Source organism: Diceros bicornis, chromosome 28 (assembly GCF_020826845.1).
Source record: "Diceros bicornis minor isolate mBicDic1 chromosome 28, mDicBic1.mat.cur, whole genome shotgun sequence".
NCBI lineage: Eukaryota > Metazoa > Chordata > Mammalia > Perissodactyla > Rhinocerotidae > Diceros > Diceros bicornis.
In genome coordinates this window covers 14,734,945-14,758,408 of record NC_080767.1, presented here as the reverse complement: position 1 = coordinate 14,758,408, position 23,464 = coordinate 14,734,945, and positions in this window count along the sequence as shown.

The following is a 23,464-nucleotide window of genomic DNA, read 5'->3' as shown; positions in this document are numbered from 1 at the left end:
AAAATCAATCACTCTCTCTCTCTCTCTCTCTCTCTCAACACACACATCCTATTGCTTCTGTGTCTCTGAAGAACCCTGACTAATACACACACCATATACTAGAATAAATCCAGATAAATTAAAGATTTAAATGTAAACAAATGAAAGGATGAAAGTACTGGAAGGAAATCTTGATAAATGTTTTGGCAGGGGTGGGAGGGAATGAAGGCCTTTTTAAAGAATGCCCACCACAGGCAGAAATCATAAAGGGAAAGGTGGACAGATTTGACTAGGAAAAGTCTATATCTTCTAACTGTTGATAAGTGCCAGAGGCATATAAAAAGACAAATGATAAACTGGGGGAAATTCACAATATATGTTTCAGACTAAATGTTAATATATTTAGTACACAAAGAATTGTTACAAAGGAAAAAAATAAACTGACCATCCTAATAGAAAAATGGGCAGGAACAAGCAAGTCACAAAGAAAGATAAGTGACCAATAGACTTGTGGAAACATATTCAATATCAAAGAAATGCATATACAAATAAAATGTAATTTTTGCTCATCAGTTGATCAAAACTTAAAAGGATACTCATACGCAGTGTTAGCAATGATGCAGCAAAAGGGGCTACTGTTGACTGGGTATAAATTAGTACACCTTGTCTTAGATTTCCCTACCTAAGATTAACATCAGGCAAATGTGCAGACATTTATGGAAGTATGCTAACTCTTGCAACATTTATAACGGCAAACAATTGAAAACAACTTAAATGTCCATCAATGTGGTATTAGCTAAATAAATTATGATAAATCTATATAATGAAAATGGACTTGTGAATTATATTTGTTTATCTAGGCAGATGCCTATAATTTATTAAATAAAAAGGGAAGTTACAAAAAATACACACAGTACAATCCTAGTTTTGCAAAATATGTATTATATATGTGGGTAAATCAACATTCTTGAAGAGAAGAAAGCTTGGAAAGAAATACACCAAAATGTTAACAGTAGTGGGTGGAGGTTTATAAATTTCCATTTGAGCAGGTGTATATTGTGGGAAATGGGGAAGGTTATCTGTAATTTTCTACTATAACTTTATATTACTTGTGTAATAAGAAAAAAAAGTTATTCTTTATTTTTACTTTTACGGTACAGTATGTATGGGGTGGAGGAGGTGGCAAGGTGGGGCTGGAGCCAATAGAATTAGGAACTGTAAATCAAGGGCAACAATTTCCAGAACTTTGTAAGAGTTCAGAAACCTCTGTCTTGGTCTCACATTTGTTGTTTTTGCCATTCTTCTGTTTCCCTGACTTGATTAGCAGTATACTTATGTAAAATGGGGCTTATTTTGGGGAAGCAGAGAATGGGGGAAGCAAAGGAGGCTGCGTTCTGATCTGTCTGACAGGGGTGAGAGTGGGAGGCAGCCTAGAGAGGGGGCATACAGCTCAAGAGAGTAGAAAGCAGACAGTCCTTCGGGCCACAAGAAGGAGATAGGGGTCTGTGCCAAATTGGGGTGGAATGGCCACCCTGGAGGAAGCAGGAGAGGTCTACATATCAGGAGCTGGGAGTCTAGGGGCAGACATCTATGGGGGAGGCCCATCCCAAATACTTGCTGGCCCCAGAGCAAGAGGCCCATATACATATGTCCAGATGTGCACTGAAGTTTGAAAACCACTGCCTACTCTAGTCACAAAAATCCAGCAGCCCTGCATGTACTTCACACGGAGAAAATGAAAGGATTCTTTTCTGGAGAAACTGTTTCCAGGTGAAAGGCTTATATATACTGACACTCCCTGTGAAGAAAGCCAGCTTGCCCAACAGTCAAGCCCACCATTTAACAAGCCTTAGCCATGCAAACACAGCGTGCATCAGCTTTTTAGTTCCCCATCATTAACTATGAATGGACAATCAAGTATCGCAGAATATTTAAGGAAAGCCTCCAACGTTAAAAAGAGAGACCAAACCAAGTAGAGGGGGAAAAAAGACACTATATGGAGCAATACCTTCAGAGCTTAGAATTAAAATTCTCTAAGAGGGAAGAGAAGATATTGCATCCCATAAGCAAGAGCAGAGTGCTATGTTTTTAAAAAAGAGGTACAATCAGAGAACAAAACAGAACACACAGAAATAAAAAAAATATGGTAGCCAAAGGTTTTGGGGGTTCCCGTGACTACCCACACATTCAGTGGATTCTCTAGCAGGACTCAGACTCAGAGGCAGTTGTAATCATGGCTATTGTTTATTACAGCAAAAGGATACAGAGCATGATCAGCCAGGGGGAAATCAGGAATTGTTTGGAGGAGCCAGCCTAGTCTTCCCAAGTTTTCCCTCTGGATAGCGTGGGATTGTCACACAGAACATGCTTTGGCTTTCAGCAGTGAAATGTAGGAAAGTGTGCAGTGTTTTTGCCCAGATAAGCCCTCTTAAGACTCAGAGTCCAGGGTTTTTATTGTTGGTCATTCAGACACTCTCTGCCTGTGCAACCAGCCACAATTACCAAAGTTCCACACTCTCAGAAGGAAAGCAGGTGTTCATCCCAAATCACATTGTTTGCACAAATGATTTAGGCAGGCTGATAGAACAGAATTCAGTGCCCCAGGCACACAAAACAACCTTATCACTTAATAGCGCTGGTGCATACCAGAGGCCAAGTTTCTAGGTGCATCCTTAAACCTCCTAGAGATAGCAACATCAGGCCTGCTATGTTAACTCTTTCCTGCAGACTGAAGTTGAAAATTCAGTAGAAAATATGAAAGACAAAATTGAAAAAAAATCTTTTGAGAAAAGAAAAGAAAGAAACGGAAAAGAGAAAAATGATAAAATTTGGGAATCAGTCCAAGAAGTCTGACATCCAAGATGAGCAAACAGAGAAAATGGATGGAAGAAAAATATAAAAAACATAATAGAAGAAAAATTTCCAGAACTGAAGAACAAGAGTTTTCAGATTGAAAGAGCCGATTAACAACACAACCCAGTAGAGGCCCACAAAGAAGAGATACTCCCTTTGTGTCTGGGACCTCCAGCTATTCCAAGCTGAGATGTTACCCCCCTACTTGCCCTTTAACAGTTCATTAACGTTTTAGTTGATTTCTTTTTACCTGGTTATATGACAACCACTACTTTTTTCCATTCTCTGCCAAAAGCAAATAGTTTATGGGTCTTATTTCTCCTTGGAGGAATTTATTTGGAATTCATGTTACTCAGTTGCCTTGTGACCTAAGCTCTTTGATGTATCAAAAAATGTAATCTTTTTTTAAGATTATGTGGCTTTTAAAAAAGTGGGGGAAATCCTTTTTTTTTTTTTTTTGCAGCTTTCTGCATCCTAAGAGGAAGTGGAAGTTGCATACAGGTTAGAACCAATCCCTACTGCCATTCCTGATGTTTCCAAGTCCTGAGGCTTTTCTGGGAAAAAAAAATTATTAGAAAAATAAGTTCACATGTTATCAATATCCCCCTCTGCAGTATCTTGGCAATTTCCCCTGGTTTGGTAAGTCACTGAGGAAAAAGCATCTCTATTTGCTTTTTATCTTCTAAAAATTCAGTGGTCTTGGGCTGGCCCAGCGCTGTAGTGGTTGAGTTCTCATGCTCTTCTGTGGCAGCCTGGGGTTTGCGGGTTCTGATCCTGGGCGGAGACCTACACACGGCTCATCAAGCCATGCTGTGGCAGCGTCCCATATGCAAAATAGAAGAAGATTGGCATGGATGTTAGCTCAGGGCCAATCTTCCTCACTGAAAAAAAAATCAATGGTCTCTTTCATCCTTATTCTTTCCCAGCATCTTTATTCTTATGAGTTTTCTTTTTCAAAAAAACACAAACTTTTTTATTCCTTTAATATCAATTTATTTGGGTTTGGGGAGGGAGTGAAGATTAATATACACTTTCATTCTGTCGTTTATATTGGATCATTGAGTGTAACTTTATGTAGAGACTGGGCAATGTGGTGGCTTAGCTTTATGTAGGTTACACAGGAATTATTTATTTTTTAAAAAAAGAAGTGAGTTTCAAACATGTGTATCTTAATCCTTAATAGCAATGAGGCATCTCTCAACCAACCTCTACACCTAAGTATACTGGGACACTCCTGCTGAGAATTCTTGGGCTAGTCAAACAGCTCAGGAGGTTTTGCTGAACTTTCCATTTTATTTTCCTATGTGACTATTTCTTTTTTTAGCTTGAATTATTGAGGAAGGTTTCTCAGCTCTTCGCTTGGCTCATAAGCTCTTTATTTTCTGACTAACCATTGATGTGTAAGTTGTTCATGGGGTGTGTTCATGGCGGGGCGGTGTTCATGGGCCTCTTTTTGGTCAACACCGTTTGGGGCCTAGTGACACTCATCTGACAAAGGCTTGGAGGCCAAAGACCTCATGGTTCTTTGTAAAGTGTCAGTTAGGGTGTAAGTGAGCATGTTTTCCTCTCTTCTTTGGGAACTACAATTTCTCTCTTTTATCTTGGAGTTCAAGTGGTCTTACAGCTTATTGTTAAAGAGAAGTTATTCAGATATTTCCTATTTAAGACATCTTCCAACAGTCTGGGGACCAAGAAAATCTTAATAAGTCAATCATATTTTACAATTTTATTCATTAAGTTTTATTAAGATGCAGTGGATTTCTACGAGTCTCTCTGTTACAAAATACAAAATGAAGTATTTTTTTATTGTGGTAAAATACAATAATGTAATTAAAATGAAGTATTTTTTTAACATGAAAAAACACGTAAAACCTTTGTAGAGTCCCTTTTCCTCTCTGGGCCTCTATTTCCTCAATTATAAAATGAGATTCTGGGACTAAATTTTAGAGGTTTCATTTTTTTCAGTAGCTTTATTGAGCTGTAATTCACATACTATATAAGTCACCTCCTTGAAGTGTACCATTCAATGATTTTTGGCACATTGCATTGTTAATTTTTTTTAGTTGTGGTAAAATATATATAATATAAATTTGTCATTTTAACCATTTAAGTATATAATTCAGTGGCATTAATTGCATTCACAATGTTGTGTGACCATCACAACTATTTCCAAAACTTTTTTATTATCCCCAAAGAGAAACTCTGTAACCATTAAGCAGTCCATTTAGCTTTAACATACTAGTGATTCTTCTCTTCTAGATAAAATTCTTCAAAGACCCTCAAACCCAAACTGGAGAAAAACTAATTCTAATTCCCAGCCCCAGTGTTATTAGGTCTGTTATGTGCTATTACACATTTATACACACTCTGAGCGTTGTTCCAAGCCCCATCATGGGCACATTAATGCCTCTAAAGAAAGAGCAAAAGGAGAGAATGAAATGTGGGGTGTTAGTTGTATCTTGTAATTATGAGCCACTAGAGAGTCTTCATACTCCATCAGCAGGTTTCAGTTAACTTTCAAATTAACCCAGATGGCTTTCAAAAAATATCCACTACCAATTGATGAATTTTGGAGGCTGTATCCCTGTATTCTCTTCAGGAAGTGACTGGAAAGCTGTTATGGACACCCACTGCTGAGAAAGCCTCCACCTGTCCCTGGATAGTCCTTCAGGGTTTGTGAATTGTTCGTGGCACAGGAAACGGCTGATGTTTACTTTCTGTTACTGAGGATTTCAGTTTTCCTTACACATTGGAATACTTTCTTTGAATCGTTGCTGGGTTAATATCTCCATGAGATCAGAGAGAAATAAAACTAGAAAGGTTGTGTCTTTTTGCATATTGACCACATAAATTAAACTTGCTGTCCTTGGATTTGCCATCTCTTTCCTTCCCGGTTCTTTCTAAAGTCCTTTGGGGACAGTGCTCCATTATTATCCAGACCTTGCACCAGTGAGTAGAGGGCTCAGGGAAATGAATTTCAGTTGCTGTAAAATAACATGAAGTGCCTTCCTGGACAGTAAATTTTCTACCACTGGGTGTTCAAGCAAAGGTTGGATCATTATGTATCAGAGCTGTAGAGGATCATTCATGGATGCAATAGAGGATTGAGAAGGATGATCAATAAGCTTCCTTCAAATTCTGAAATTCTGTGACGTTGTGGGTAGCATTTCATAGTGGTGAAGAACTTGGACTTAATCATACAGACCTGGATTCAAATTCTGTCTCCTTTACTTAACTAGCTATGTAGCTTTAAGCAAATTATTTACCCTATTCTAATACTCAGTGTCTTCATCAGTCAAATGAGTATAATCATAGGATTAAATAAATTAATGCATAGAAATGCTTAGAACAACTGTTTAGCAATTTAATACATACTTATACACAGTTAGTAAATGTTAAGCATTATTATGATTTTTATAAAAATAACAAGAGCCACAATGTTTGCAAAATGAATTAAAAGTTCAGTGCTTATACCTAGCTCTGTTTCTCAATATATGTATGACTTTGGACAAATCACCTAACCTGTCTGGGTCTTGGCTTCCTAATCATAGATGTTTAGATTCCTTTTCTTTAAGATTCTTAAAGGGTCTTTTTTTTCTTTCTTTCTTCTAATCAAAAGACTCTTTTAAGATGATTTTTATGGGTGGTAGTTGCTTAGGAACACTGGAAGACAGAAGGCAGCCTGGCTTAGTGGGCAAAGTATTGAACCAGGTGTTCAGCCTCTGATTTGAGTTTTGAGATATTAATCTCGTGCTGTCTTGATATGCAACCTAGACCACTGTTTGATAACTCTGTGGCTAGGTTTGTCCAACAGAATTAGAGATAACCACCTATGCTTTTTCTTTGCCAGCAAGAGATGGTTTGAGGTACAGCGGAATAAATTTATTAAAGCAATATGATTTTTGCTGAAATAAAATGTTCTCTGGTAAATGTAAAGTCATATTATTTTTATGAGCTAGAGAATCACATGGAAACCTATAATTGACAAGGTTAAATCATCTTACTTTTTATATCAAAGTTGAGATCTCTGAGAGTGCTTGAAGTCGGAGGCTAATTTTTGATTGATCAGGGAGAGTGGAGTAGTGGGCCATTGATGATCTATTACCCTTTTATTGTTATTGCCATTGAACATCAATTTTCCTGCTTCTGTATAGGAAGTTTTAGAGTGTATATTTTGCTGTTCCGGACAACTTATGATTTCTACTCTTGTGAAACTGGGCTTCCCAGTTCTCTTTCTTATGTTATGCCTTGTGAGTTTCTTAATCAACTGGAAAACCATGGGAGTGCTAAGGATGGAAAGGAGTGGTGGAGGGGATGGATGTAAGTCTTCTATCATATCAAGAATTTATAATGACTGGATCATGAGTAAGAAGAGAGAGTTATAGAAGCCTTGCTGAATTGATTGGGTTGTTTCTCCTGAGATCCACGTTGGGAATTTGAGTCTGTAGACATCCAAGGAGGGTTGAGCTGGTACCCCGATAAGGGTAGGAGGAAGAGCACAGGTAGGTAGTAAAAAAAAAGAGGAGAGCTTGGAAAGTCTAGTAAGAGAGGCTCAAATTTCCATCTGTTCATGGGAGGTCTGATTTCTTTGCCCCATTCCCTGAGCGTTGCCCTCTCCCATAATTCCCAAACCAATTTACTAGTCCATGCCTCTCTCTAGAGTCCCAACTCTAGATATCCAAATGTGGGTTGTCCCGCAGTTATGTCATACATGTCCTAAACTGGACTCAAGTCCTTGCTCTACCCCAAGCTGTTCCTCCTCTTGTATTTTACTTTTTTAGTTCAATCAACCATCCAAATATGCAAGCTAAAAAATCTGCAGCCATCCTCAACACTTCCTTCTCCTTCACCCTGCACCATTCATTCAGTAGACATTTCCTTACCATTGACTGTGTACCACTGCTAGATACTATGCCATAACAGGAGAAACAAAGATGATTAAGTTATGGCCATGAATATAAGCAGTGCAGTTCAGCAAAAGAAGCAAACAGGCAAAGAGAATACAGTCAGATACAAATCCTGTTTGTTCTGTCTTTTAAATGCTTCTTGAATCCATTTTCCTCTCTCCATTCCCACTGCCAGTGCTTACGTTCAGACCTTTTACTTGGCCTGGATTACTGCAATTATCTGGTGTAGTTCCTTCTTTCTGCTCCTATTCTGGAAATACCCTACTCTCAGAGTATTTATTTTAAAGACACAATCTGCCTCATCATACACACCTTTCCAGTTTTACTTCCCAGCATTCCACGTGTCACTCTACACTACTCCCACCCAATTTTAGTCACTGGAGCTTTTGTGGCCTTGAGAATACTATTTCTCTACCTAGAATTCCCTTCTTTATGTAGTGAATTCCTGTTTATCCTCAAAGAAGCAGTTTAATGTCCTTCCTCGGTGAGGCCTTTCTCAAATGCTCAGGAAGGATTTAATGTTCTCAGAGTACTCATCATACCTCCATTTATACCATCTCTCATGCTGCATTTTGTGTGTGTGTGTTTGTGTGTGCATGTGTGTTTGTTTTAGTGTTCCCTCACTAACCTGTAGCTTCATTAAAGGAAAGTATCTTACTCCTATTTTAATCCCCAGCAGCCAGATTAGTGATTAAGTGCTCAGAGTAAGTGCTCAGAAATGTAAGACAGATGAATAACTCTTCATGTAGCATGAGTATAAACCAACGATGGTTCTACACTAAGATTTAGAACCAGGAAATGCTGACTTCTCAGGTGTTGGGCTCTGGAGTTGGTTTGTGGCAGGGATAGGGCTACCATTACTCTGAGCTTCCATCTGCCTTTCCATAAAGGGAAACCATAGTAGAGCCCAGTTTTCAATAGAAAAAGGAAACTGCATACCAGGCAATAAGGCTGGTGCCTTATAAATGTCACTTAATATAGTCCCAACAGCCCTTTGAAGGAGACATTCTACAGGAAACAGAAGCTCATGGAGTTAAGGGACTTTCCCAAAATCTTACAGTAACTAAGAGTTGAGCTGGGTTTTGAACCCAATCCTGGTTGACATTGAAGCTGCGTTCTTTGCACCGTTCTATACTGCTACAAGTTACAGGTCATGGTTTGAGTACTTGGTAATTGTTACTATATTAGGAGTAAAAAGATTATGATGTAATATCACTGGTAAGAATTGGTAGTTATCTGGTGAATTACTATCTTGTAGAGTATCAACCTGGAAAATTAAAGATTTCTGAATTTGGCTGTCTAAATTACACAGACAGTCATTTGAGCTCATACTCTAGATTGCAAACATACATTTTGGATTATAAAAAATTAGGATGGCAGAGTAATGCCTTGTTTACCGCATTTAAAGACCCCAGTTGGGTTCCTCCACCATCAGATAGAGTATCAGTGATTATTTCATGAAGTTAAGCAATGTAGATAAGCCATCATTATTAATTAGGAAATGATGGTTGACAATGAGGGCTGTGAATAGCAAATAATGTGTTAAACTCGCAGGATGCTAGAATCAGCAGAACCTTAGGGATCATCTAGTCCAAGACTTTCATTTTATAAAATGAGGCTGAGAGAGAGGAAGGGACCTACCCAAGGTCAAGTAGCTTCTTAATGCCAGAGCCAAGAGGAGAGAAGCTAGGCCTTGATTCTTCGAATAATGCTCATTGTACCCAAGCTCCCTTTATAAATCTGAAGGTGGTTCACAGCCAATCTGGACATATCAGTACAAAAATGTACTTCTTGTTTTCTTAAAGTAAATTCACTTGTTTATTGTTAAGGTTCCTCTTTTCTTCATGCCTTGGTGATTTTGTCTATAGATGCCAAAAACTAATAGATTTTATGCCCCAATCTATGTAGGGACACAGTTCCATTGTATGGATATACTAGACTAATTTACCTACTCTTCTATTGATTGACATTTAAGTTGTATTCAACTTTGAAATCGTAAACAATGCATATGGTGAGATTTTTAAAGGTTAAAATTTTAGGGGGCCGGCCCTGTGGCGTAGCAGTTAAGTGCACGCTCTCTGCTGCTGGCGGCCCGGGGTTCGGACCCCCGGCACGCACCGACGCACCGCTTGTCAGGCCATGCTGTGGTGGTGTCACACATAAAGTGGAGGAAGATGGGCATGAATGTTAGCTCAGGGCTGATCTTCCTAAAAAATAAATAAATAAATAAATAAAGGTTAAAATTTTAAAGTTTTTAGCTTACAGTTGATTCATTGATCAGATATTTATCAAGCATCCATTCTGTGCCTGGCACTGTGCTTTTTTTTTTTCCAACATCACCAATTAGAGGAACAAGTTTTGCCTATCAGTTCACAAGATAAGGTGGAATTTCTATGAACTGCCCAGCCCATAACCTTCATGAGAGCAAAATTATGAGAGCCATAATTTCAGGAGAGCCTGCTCTGTACAGATACTGTGCCAGACATTTTACAAGCATTTTTCCATAGATAGGTAGTAGTATTCTTATTGTACAGGTGAAGAAACTGAGTCCTAGAGAGGTTAAGTGAACTGTGCAAGGACACATAATGAATAAATGGTAGACCTGAGTTCATTCATTCATTCAACAAGGGTTTTTTTTTGGTGGGGGGACGACCTACTAAGTGCCAGGCATTACTCTAGAATCACACTGGGAAGTAATACAATGGTAAGTACGCCATCTATGGGGCTTACCCTCTGGATGGCAGACAATAAACAAGTAAACAAAACAAGGTAGAAATGCATAGTTACAAATGGTGACAAGTGCTATGAAGGAAATGATTGGGTGCAATGGTAGAGAATATTGAGGGCAGAGTCAGGAGGAGGAGAGCTGCTTAGATTGGGTGGTCAGAAAGGCCTTTCAAAGGAGCTGACATTTATCTGAAAAGAGAAGGCAGAGTTCTTCCAGCAGAGGCCACAGCTGGTTTGAAGGCTCTGTAGTGGGAAAAAGCTTGCCATACGCGAGGAACCAGAAGGACTCCCGTGGGGCTACAGGGAAGCTGGTGAAGTCAGAGTGGCCCAGGATGAGGGTGGAGAGAAGGCAGCTCGGACCCTCTGGGATTTCCTAGACCAGGGACAAGAGTATGCATTTTATTTGCCATGGAATGGGATGGCCATCAAAGGTTTAAGCGGGGGGTGAAATGGTCTATTTATGATTTTAAATAATCACTTTGGCTTTTCTGTGAGGAAAAGGTTAGAGAGAAGAAAGAGTGGAAGTGTTGAGACTGGTAAGCAGGACATGGTAATCCAGGTGAGAGATGACCAGTGCTTGGGCTAAGGTGGTCATATTGAGGAGGAAGTGTGGGAGGAAGATCTACCTGTTTCTTGGTGGTATAAATGACTGTGTGACCCCAGGATCTGCCCTTTCCTGTGCCACAAAAACTGCACCTCACTGGCTGGGAATGGGGAGATCTTATGGAAGATTCTTATTTCCAGAAACTTTTAAATCCTCTATGTTGTTGGCTTCTGAAAGTTGAATACTCTTCTTTTTCAAAAGACTTGAAAGTTTCTTTGGCCTCAGTCATACCACCCACATTTATGATGCACTGGTAAAACATTTCTGCAGACCACGGTTATGGCTCACACCAACTCCTGACTTCATGCATTTTGCAAATGCACGGCTCAGTGAATGTGACTTCCTGCTGTTTGTGGCTTACAGTGCTGCAAGGGATGACTTTCTATGAGGCAAAAACTGATGATGGTCTATTAAGTTACAAAGAGTTGGATGGCAAAGGGGATGGGGAAGGAAACTTTTGAATGAATTATTGGATTTATAGAGTCTCAAGTGACTTTTTTTTAAAATTTTTAAATTATGTTTCTTTTATTATTATTTCTCTTTTCTCAAACAATGGATATTTATTGCCAGAAAATAAGAAACCACAAAGAAGAACAAAACCCACAATTCCACCCACCCAGGGATATTCACTGTAACACTTTAGTGTCCGTGAAGTTAACTTTTCAACAATTTGTTTTATTTTTACTAATATTAAAAATCAATCATGCTCATTATAGACAGTTTAGAGAATATAGAAAATTACACAGAAGAAGGTAATTCACCATCCAAGGACAGCCATTGGTAATATTTTAATATATTTTCAAGTCCCTTTTAGTATGTAATTGATATTATACCATCTATTTATTTTTCCACTTAATATTTCTACCTAATAATTTTTGTTATTACAAGCTCTTTGTAATTATTACGTTTAATCACTGCATAAAACTGAAATCTGTATTTGCTACAATGTGCCTTGAATTCCTAATTGTAAAATAATAAATATATAAAATAAAAATAATACGAACCTCACTGGATTGTTGTGAGAATTAAACCGGTTAGATGAGTTGATGAGCAGAGAGCCTGATGCATGGTTAGTGTTTAATCAATTAGCAGCTATCATCATTTTCTTCCTAGGAATTTAGTCTGCTTCATTTTTTCATTATTATATGTAAATCATTAATGAAAATCTTATCTATAAAGCTCTTTCTGTGGATAATAATAGAATTATTTCCATTTCTTTTAGAGTTAATTCCAAGAAGTAGACTTACGGGGTCAGAGGGTGGGCATAATGTTAAGAAATTTAACATTGTGTTTGCAAGTGTCCCCATCCACGGGATATGTTGGACGTATTGGACGTATTGAGATTTGGATTGTGTTATGAGTGGCTGCATTGTTGGCAATTGCCATGAGTAGGTGGGTAGTGTCACGGGAGATAACTCACAGGGTTAATATTCTGTATTTAGAACAATGTTGATTCTCAATTGCAACATAGGGGAGAGGGAGGAATGCCTTCCTAACTGGGTGTAGCAGAATCACTGGATCTTTTTTTTTTTTTTTTTGTGAGGAAGATCAGCCCTCAGCTAACATCCATGCTAATCCGCTAATCCTCCTCTTTTTTGCTGAGGAAGACCGGCTCTGAGCTAACATCCATTGCCAATCCTCCTCCTTTCCCCACCCCCCAAAGCCCCCCAGTAGATAGTTGTATGTCATAGTTGCACATCCTTCTAGTTGCTGTACGTGGGACACGGCCTTGGCATGGCCGGAGAATCCGAACCCAGGCTGCCAGCAGCGGAGCGCGTGCACTTAACCGCTAAGCCATGGGGCCGGCCCACCCTGGGTCTTTTTAAAAATTTAATTCTCTCTTCCCTCTCCTCAGCATCCTTATATCCCTGCCACAGCAGCCTGGGGCATGCCTTTTACCTCTGAAAAATCTTACCATCTTCTCCCTCCCAAATGACTGATATAATAGCCATTTTACAGATAGAAGTGTATCATTTCCTTCAGATGTGTTGGACAGGGGGAAATTTTGAGAAGCAATCAATGGCTGAGGTGATGGCAAATTGTGGTTAAGACTCAGGGTCTGAAGCAAAAGAGGAGATTGCATCTGTCAACTTCGAGAAAGACTGCTTGATGTATCCCTGTGGCTGCTTGTAGTGGTCCATAGCTTTGCTCTGGGCCCCACATTAGATGCCCTGAGAGACTATCTGCGAATTTAAAGTGTGTGGTGCTTAACGCTGCTATGGAACCACAATGATTTTTTCATTCAGCTCTGAAATCAATTTTCAGGCCCTGCAATGCTGCCTTTTAATTCCTACACCCCCAGACCAGTGGACTCAGGCTGGCTGCTTTTTCCTTGTGAAAGCTGCTATTCCTCATCTCTCTCCTTTTCCACACCCAGCCTGACTATTGATGGTACACAGCTTTTTGGTTCCCCCTTTCCACGTTGTTTGGGTGGGGCTTAGCTCACCCCAGGCCCAAGTTTGGCCAATCAGGCAATTACATCCCTTTGGTCACAATGATTGGTTCAGAGGCAGGCACATGACCCAAACTGGAAGTTTTTTCTTGGAGCTATTAGGCAAGTCAGAAGTGTCTTCTTCTGAGGTGCAGGCTATGTGGATGATGTAAGCACCAGCTGCAGAAGCCATTGTGGCGCTTTCCGCTGCAGGAGAGAACAAGGCCAAAGTAGAGCTGAGAGGTGGAAGGAGAGGCGGGCAGCTCAAGGACATTGTTTGAGCTCCTGGTTTTAGTTGTAGAAGCTGCATGCTTTTTAACCCTTCCCATATAGTTTTCTTACAGTCAAAAGCAATGGTTCTCCCAAAGAGAACCCGTGGCTGAATAAATATCAGCATTATTTTACTTCTTTTTAAAAAGATTTTTTTTAATTGAGGTACAGTTGACATATAACTTTATATTAGTTTCACGTGTACAACATAATGATTTGATATTTGTGTATATCGCAAAATGATCACCACAATAAGTCTAGTTAATGTCCATCACCGTACATAGTTAAAACTTGTTTTTCTTGTGATGAGAACTTTTAAGGTCTCTCTTAGCAACTTTCAAATATGCAGTACAGTATTATTAACTATAGTTGCCATGCTGTACATTACATCCCCGTGACTTATTATTTTATAACTGGAAGTTTGTACCTTTTGACCCCCTTCACCCATTTTGTCCACCCCCCTGGCAACCACCAATCCATTCTCTGTATCTATGAGCTCGTTTTTTTTTTCCCTCAGATTTCACATATAAGTGAGATCATACGGTATTTTCCTCTATCTGAGTTATTTCACTTCTTCGCAGATGCCATCAAGGTCCCTCCATGTTGTTGCAAGTAGCAAGATTTCATTCTTTTTAATGGCTGAATAGTATTCCAATGTATATATATACCATATCTTCTTTATCCATTCATCCATCGATGGACACTTAGGTTGTTTCCATATCTTGGCTATTGTAAATAATGCTTGTAATAAATATGGGGGTGCATATATCTTTTTGAGTTAATGTTTTTGTTTTCTTCATATAAATATCAGAAATGGAATTGCTAGATCATATGGTAGTTCTATTTTTAATTTTTTGAGGAACCTCCATACTGTTTTCCATAGTGACTGTACCAATTTACATTCCCACCAACAGTGTACAAGAGTTCCCTTTTCTCCATATCCTTACACTTATTTCTTGTTTTTTTGATAATCACCATTCTAGCAGGTGTGAGGTGATATCTCACTGTGGTTTTGATTTGCATTTCCCTGATGATTAGTGATGTTGAGCATCTTTTTATGTACCTCTTGGCCATCTGTATGTCTACATTATTTTACTTCTTGATTAGTAGAGAATGTTATTCACACTTATAATTCTTTGCAGGCATGGACACAGGTAGCTGGAAAATTGTAAGTGCTCAACAAATAATTGGATATTAAGTATTAAATAAATGAATGAATGAGTCAATGGCATATTATCCTTAACCAATTCAGTTTCAGAGCAGTTTTATTTTTTTAAAGATTTTATTTATTTATTTATTTTCCCCCAAAGCCCCAGTAGGTTGCTGTATGCCATAGCTGCACATCCTTCTAGTTGCTGCATGTGGGACACGGCCTCAGCATGGCTGGAGAAGCGGTGCGTCAGTGCGCGCCCGGGATCCAAACCCAGGCCGCCAGCAGCCGAGCGCGCGCACCCAACCGCTAAGCCACGGGGCCGGCCCAGAGCCAGAGTTTTAAAGATTAGATCATTAACCAAGAATGGGCAGGGGAGGTTGATCCATGACATTTAATAAGGTTGCCCAGCTGTTAAGATTTCTAGATAGAATCGGGTTCAGGTGAATTGAAATACAAAGTTCCGTGTAGTGCTAAAATGGCTCATAGCTGCTTCTACTGCCCATCAGAGCAGCATCTCCAGATTCCTGGCACTGCCCTTTTTGTCAGGGCTGAATCTTAGGAGCATTCCTATTTATACCATTAGCACACAGTCTCTGTCCCCTCTTAGATCTCCCAACTGTCCTGGACAGGGATTTCTTCATAGGTGGCACCAGCGGACAGGAATGAGAATCCCAGGACATTCAGACCATAAAGCTCTTCAGAGATTACAGCTGGTAAAAGGATATGGACATTTAACTTGCTACTTATACTGCTGAGGGTACTAAGGCCCAGAAAGGTGAATTACCTTGCCCAAGGTTACACAGTCTGGGCAAGAACTGGGTGTGAACCTACATTCCATGACTAACTGTGTAAGGCTCCTGGCACTCTCTTAGTGGTTCGGAGACCTGGATGCACACTCATCACCTGATGGAGCAGGCGTTGTGCAGACCCATTAACTTGAATGGGTGGGAGACAGAATTTCTCACAAAGCTCCCCATTTCATCTCAATATAGTAGCAAGGTTTGGAACCACTGCAGTGTCACGTGTTCTGCTCTTAAACTTCCAAGACCCTTTGTGACATCAACCCAAAGTGTGCGACTCAGTTCCAGTCTGAGTAATGCCCCCATCTGGGGGCAGCTGGGTTTTCCCCTGCTTTATACTTAGACACACGGGAACATTTTATTACTTATAAGCAATATCATATCCAATATCTCAACTGTCCTCCCAAGAATATTATATTATCCCTATATTTCTCCAAAGAAACAAACACTCAGAGAGGGAAATCACTTATTTGAGATCATCCTGGCAGTAAATAGCAGCTTGAACCCAGCCTTCCCACTCAAAATTATACATAGTTCCACACTGTGTTTTCTTTTTTTTAAATGTTAGCTTATTATTTTTAATAGATAAATCATGCACAGGACAAAAATTCAAAGGTACAGTGTGTGAAAGTGAAGTAAGTTCCCCACACCCTGCCCCAGTCTGCTATCTGCCCAGTTTTTCTCTCCAGAGATACCACTGTTACCTGTCTCTGGTGTGTGCATTCAGAGATTGTCTTTGCATTTTGAAACGCATACATATGTGTTCCCCCACCCCCCCACCCCCACAAATGGTAGCTTAGTATTCATGCACAACACCTGAATTTTTTTTAACAATGTATTTTGGAGATATTTCTATCTTGGTATACACAGAGCTGCCTTATTCTTGTTAAATGTTGCATAGAATCCATTGTCTGCATGTGTCACATGTTATTTGACCAGTTTCAGTTTAACTGATATATATGTTGTTTACAAGCTTTTGGTATTATAAACAATGCTGCAATAAATATCCTTATACATATATTACTTCAACATGTGGGGGTATATCTGTAAGCTAAATTACTAGTAAAAGGATTTGTACATTTAAAATTTTGATAGATCTTGTCAAATTATGCTACACAGAGGTTGTGCTGTTTTGTCCTGCCTACTGCAATGTATGCAAGTGCACATTTTTCCACACTCTTGGCTACAATGTGTTATTAGTCTTTCGATTTTGCCAATCCGATGGGTGAAAAAATAGTAACTCATTGGAATTTTAATTTGCACAAAGGAACTTTTAAACTTAAAAAGCTTTAGGGGATTGAACTACAATGAGACTGCAAAATTTAGAGCACTTGAGCAATCTCTTGCTTCCATTTTGGAGAAGCAGTTAATATAGTCCTTTTCCTTAAGCTTTAGAATGATCTCTGAAGTTTGGAGTCTTGCAACCCTAACAGGTTCCCTGGTGTGGGTTCATTCTAAAGGGAATTATAATTATTGCATAGCTGTTATGTGTCAGATCCTCTGTAGGTGCTTGTAATTTCGTTCATATTAAGCCTCCTAACAGCCTTATGTGGTAGATATTATGACCCTCAGGTTTTAGTTGAAGAAACAGAGGCCCAAATACTTGGCCAAAGTTACAGAGCTCGTAATAGAGAGAGGCACTTACAACTTGACTTAGAGCCTGCTCTTTTTCCCCCGTTATACCATGCTAATTCTAGAATAGGACATAATATATATGTAACCCTAATAAATCCCTGAAGTCCATGCCACTCATTTTATCCACAGTCACATTTAAAGAAGAAACGAGAGTTCCTCTAAAAGCTGTTAAAAATGAATTCTGTTTTTTATGCAAGTCTGTTATGGAATATTGAACAGGATCCAATTCCTAGCCCTGAAGTGCACTTTTCAAAAACTTCCTCTAGGGGCCGGCCCCGTGCCTTAGCGGTTGAGTGCGTGCACTCTGCTGCTGGCGGCCCGGGTTCGGATCCCCGGCACGCAGGGACACACTGCTTGTCTGGCCATGCTGAGGCGGCGTCCCACATACAGCAACTAGAAGGATGTGCAACTATGACATACAACTATCTACCGGGGCTTTGGGGAGAAAAAGGGGGAAAAATACCACAAAACTTCCTCTACCCCCAATTCTCTTATACCCTGAATTTGTTCTGGAGTCTCTCAAATGCCAACCTTTCGTATTCCTCGTTTAGCCCTGGCTCCATTTTCTCCTCCTCCTCCTGGATCTCCTCTTCCTCCTCCTTCTAGTTGTGACAAAAAATACCCACATAACATGAGATCTACCCTCTTAAAAATTGTTAAGTGCACAGTATAGTATTGTTAACTATAAACACAATGTTGTACAGCAGATCTCTAGAACCTTTTCAGCTTGTATAACTCAAACTTTATACACATTGAACAGCAACTCCCCATTCTCCCCTCTGCCAGTCCCTGGCAGTCACCCCTCTACTCTCTTCTTCTGTGAATCTGATTACTTTAGATACTTCATATAAGTGGAATCATGCAGTATTTGTCTCTCCGTGACTGGCTTATTTCACTTGGCATAATGTCCTCAATTTCTGTTTTCTTCTGTGTCCCCTCATCCCACTATATCCCAGCTCTTATGTATTCAACTTGATATCTTGTTAAGTTCTTTCTCTGCTTCTTAGTCATATATCTCTACCCATTCTACAGATTCTGCTTCTCAAAATTCAGGAACTGGCCCAGCCAAGAGAGAAGGACAAACTAAATAGAAAAGAACCCGATTCCTTTAACCAAAGAGAAGATTATTAACACTCACATATTTATTGAATTACTTTTGTTAGAGCCACTAATAGATGTCTTAGACAAAAGGCAACTAGAGTTTTAACTGAGAACATGAGAGTAAAAGTCAGATTGAAAGAGAGAAAGGAGGTACAATTGGAATATGTTGGGCCCTAGAACTGCGGTATCCAATATGGTAGCTGTTAGCCACATGTGGCTACTGAGCATTTGAAATGCAGCTAATTCAAATTGACAAGTGCTGTAAATATAAAATATATACTGGGTTTTGAATTAAGGCTTAGAACAAAAGGAAAATGGAAACATTTTATTAATGTTTAATATTGATTATATATTGAATTGATAAATTTTAACTATATTGGGTTAAATAAAATATATTATTAAAAGTCAATTTAAAATTAACTTTTTAAAATGTGGGACAGGGAAAATTAAAGTTATATGTATGACCTTGCATAATATTACTATTGGACATTGCTGTTCTAAAAGGATTCTCAGAAATCAAAGGGCAAGATGAGGGCAAGGTGCTAGGGCTAGAAAAAGGTTGAGGGATTAGGAGGAGGAAGAAGGACAAACTGGGGGAAGCACGAGGGCCCTGAGGTCATGGTTTTATAGTTTCTCAACTGTTTTACAGCTGTCCTGACGTGTTACGTGTACAATACCAACATCAGCACACTCATTTTGTATTTTATTTTATTATATTTTATAATTAATTTCATAATTTTGCTTTTTTTGATGATTTCTTTTTTTTCCTTTGGCTTCTTTATGATTTGACAGAGTAGATATCTTCTTGCTAATAATATAACTTTGATCAAAGGACTTAATGTTTCAGAGCCTCAGTTTTGTTAACTGTAAAATGGGAATAAAAATCTTGTTCTATGTATTTAATTGGGTTTTTGTGAGGGTAAATTGGAAATTGTTTGACAAATAAAAGTGTTTTTTCTGTGTTGTTGTTTGAGAGAGCCAGGGGTCTTCATCCAGTCCGTCAAATCTGAGAATATTATCTGAATTAAAGAAAACTTGAAGAGAATCTGAATAAAATTTCGAAAGATTTGACTGAGAAATATGCTGTTCTAACCTCTAGAAGGTGGCAAAGGCAAAGAAACATTCTCCTCTAGAGCTCTAGAAAGGAACACAGCCCTGTGGACACACTGACTTTAGCTCATAAGACCCATTTCAAACTTCTGACCTCTAGAACTGTAAGATAATGAGTTTGTGTTGTTTTAAGCCACTAAGTTTGTGGTTATTTGTTATAGCAACAAACAGAAACTAATACACTGAACAACCCACCCTGAACCAAGAGTACAATTTGTAGAGAAAAGCGATTGTGAGAACAAACCGGAAGAGTTCTTTCAGTAAACTCTGTAATACTTTAGAAGCCACGTGTGGGACAACCTCTAACTGAGCTTATCACAGGAAGGGGCCACACTTTCCTTCTCATTTCATAAAAGCATTATTGGTTTCCAGGGACTGGCACTGAGGAAATGGGAGAGGATGGTGATGGGAATGGGCTCGGGTTCCAGGAACACAGAACAGCTGCAGATTAGGACAGCAAGAGTCATCTAAGAGGAGGGCCTCTACATGCTGATTCTCAGCTGAAGATTCTTGACTCAGTTGCTATGCTAGCAAATGTCTAGAACGGTGCTATGGGTACATACAACTGCCCAACCTGGGATAGTCCAGAAGTACCTGAGGAGTAGAGAGCTTTCCAATGTATTGGAAATCCTACTTGAGTAGAAATGGCTTTGGAGCTGGTGAATATCAGGTACGAATGGTAATGTGACCAAATTTGTACTCATAGGTTGATGGACTTGGACCATTTGCTTTATACTACTACAATGGGTAGCTTTTTTTTTTTTTTTGTGAGGAAGATCAGCCCTGAGCTAACATCCATGCTAATCCTCCTCTTTTTGCTGAGGAAGACTGGCTCTGAGCTAACATCTATTGCCAATCCTCCTCCTTTTTTTTTCCCCCCCAAAGCCCCAGTAGATAGTTGTATGTCATAGTTGCACATCCTTCTAGTTGCTGTATGTGGGACGCGGCCTCAGCATGGCCGGAGAAGCGGTGCGTCAGTGCGCGCCTGGGATCCGAACCCGGGCCGCCAGCAGTGGAGCGCGTGCACTTAACGGCTAAGCCACGGGGCGGCCCAACAATGGGTAGATTTTTGACTTGGACTTTTAACATTGCTACCTGAAAGTGAGCTCAAATTTAGGACCACAGAATCTGCAATTCTGAAATCCCCAAAGCTCTGAAAATTTTTTAAAAAATGTATTTTTATTTGACAGCAAGGTTAGACATGAAATGACTTGAAACTGTAACCAGACTGAAAAGTCCGATTGCCCAGGTTCTTGTTCAGCGTAAGAAAGAAATTCAGACACCGACACAACGGCAACAGCAAGCAAGCTAAGATTTATTAGAGGAAAGGTCAGATACACTCCAAGTGAGGAGTGGGCATCTGCCCTGTGTCTTGGGTTAGTTTTATTTTTATTTGGGCTGTTTAGAGGGAATTAGCGTTATCTGGTTATCCGCCAATAATGGTCTTTCCTCAACCCACACGTCGGGAGGGGGTGTTCTTGACCTTCTAGGGGAATCTCTGGAACTTTCATGGCAGTCTTCTCCTGTGGAAGGGGGGCTAATGCATATGGAATTTGTATGTAAATTTAAGAAAGGTCAGTGTCCTCTAGAGGTGTATAGCAGAAGGCTTTATATGTGTTGTTCATGCTCTCGTTACTTTTATCGTCATGGTTGAAGGTCTCAGACTCCGGTGGCGGCGCCAGCAGGGTCTCAGTTCCCCTTTCTCTGCATCTTGTAGGATGCCAGCAAGATGCTGTAGCAAGGTCTCCAGCTATGATTCCCCGCTCATGTCTACCTAGTTACCTATCTCAAAACTATATACTGTCTTTATTTCTCTCACTTAGTATGAATGTGTATACGATTCACTGCAGAAATAGTAATATGTTTGATTTTGAGGTGCCACTCCAGACCTCACTGGGGTATTATGTAATATATGGTGTATATCTTATATTTCCTTTCTAAAATCTAAATCTAAAATCATTTAGTCCCAAGAGTTCAGATAAGGGATTATGGAGTTGCAAAGGGGGCAAGCCATTTGCTGGGCGTACTGGATTGAATAGTGTCTCCCCAGAATTCATGTATACCTGGAACCTCAGAATGTGACTTTATTTGGAAATGGGGTCTTTGCAGATATAATTAGTTAAATTAAGATAAAGGCATATTGGATTTAGGTTGGCCCTAAATCCAATGACTTGGTATCCTTATAAGTGAAGACACACAGAGAAGACTCCATGGTGATGGAGTCAGAGATTAGAGTAATGCAGCTACAAGCTAAGGAACGCCAAGGATTGTCAGCAACCCTCAGATGCTGGGAGAGAGACATGGGGCAGTTTCTCCCTCAGTGCCTCCAGAAGGAACCAACCTTGGCAACACCTTGATTTCAGAGTACTGACCTCCTGAACTGTGAGAGAATAAATTTCTAGTGTTTTAGGTCAACTGTTTGTGGTAATTTGATATAGTGGTCCTAGGAAATTAATACACTGGGCCAGAACCAATTTAGCTGTGGGAGTAGCAATTGGATATCTTCAAATCTTGCAAGTTTAATTCATTCGACAAATATCTCTTTCAGTAAAGGAATGGCATCGTAACTATAGCTTACATAGTGATATTGCATTCTCTTTGTACCAGTGTTAATAGGATATTCATTGTAGCACTGCTTTTAATAGAAAACATTGAAAACTAATTATCTAAATATAAGGAATAGCAAAATCAATTACAATACATCCATACTATAGAATAATAACCAGCTAAAAAACATTCACTTTTTTGAAAAAGCCTTTAATGACATAAGAAATTGCTTATATGGGGTTGAAAATAGGAAACAAGAGTTGTCAGAACTCGTTACACTGTACATGCAAGATTTATGCATTTCACTGTCTATGTCACACACTGAATGCATTTCAAAAAAAAAAGAAAGAACTGGGGCCGGCCCGGTGGTATAGTGGTTAAGTTCGTGTGCTCCACTTTGGCAGCCCAGGGTTTGCTGGTTCAGATCCCGGGCGTGGACGTATGCACTGCTCATCAAGCCATGCTGTGGCGGCATCAAAATAGAGGGAGATGGGCACAAATGTTAGCTCAGGGACAATCTTCCTCAGCAAAGAGGAAGATTGGCAACGGATGTTAGCTCAGGGTCAATCTTCCTCACCAAAAAAAAAAAAAGAACTATAAACAAATATTAAACTCTAGTCAACAGATTTGCTTTTTGTAGTGGTATGAGTTAGCAATTCTGAACTACTTTCTGTGTATTCTAGGCTTAAGCAAGTGAGTAACTATATTGAGGATAATGGAAGACAGTTTTTTCACTGTTGAAGAAGGGAGTTACAAATGTGAATAGGTGGAAGTTGAGAGTGTACTCTGAAGTGTTGGATTGGAACTGGAGGTATTAGTTTGAATTCATGTTTTTAAAATATATATATTTAATGTGTATTATATTATGTATAGATAGATGGACATAGAAAAATTATAACTATATATAGAAATAATTGTAGGTAGATAGATATAGATATTTTCTAGCTCTGTCTGTTGAGAGGGCCTAGAGAAATGACTATGTAGTAACAATGAGCACACCTAGCACCGGAACTTGGTTTCTAAATACCATTTTCCAATAAAAGGAACTAAGGCTCCTTGAAGAAATAGCAGATTCTAGGATTGGGTCGGGGAAGCACAAGATGAATCTGGATCATCTTGTACCAGAATGTAAGAAATTTCTTAAAGAACAGCAGGAACATAACAGGACACAGAAGCCAACTTGCTCCCACAGGCCAAATATGGGACAATTTGTGCATCAAAATAAATAATGATAGTAATGAATTTTAACCCATTAAATAAAATTAAAATCTATGAGGCCATACTTATATCAATAAATGAATAAATGAGTAAATATATAAAAAATCAGAAAAGAGGAGAGTTCTTTCA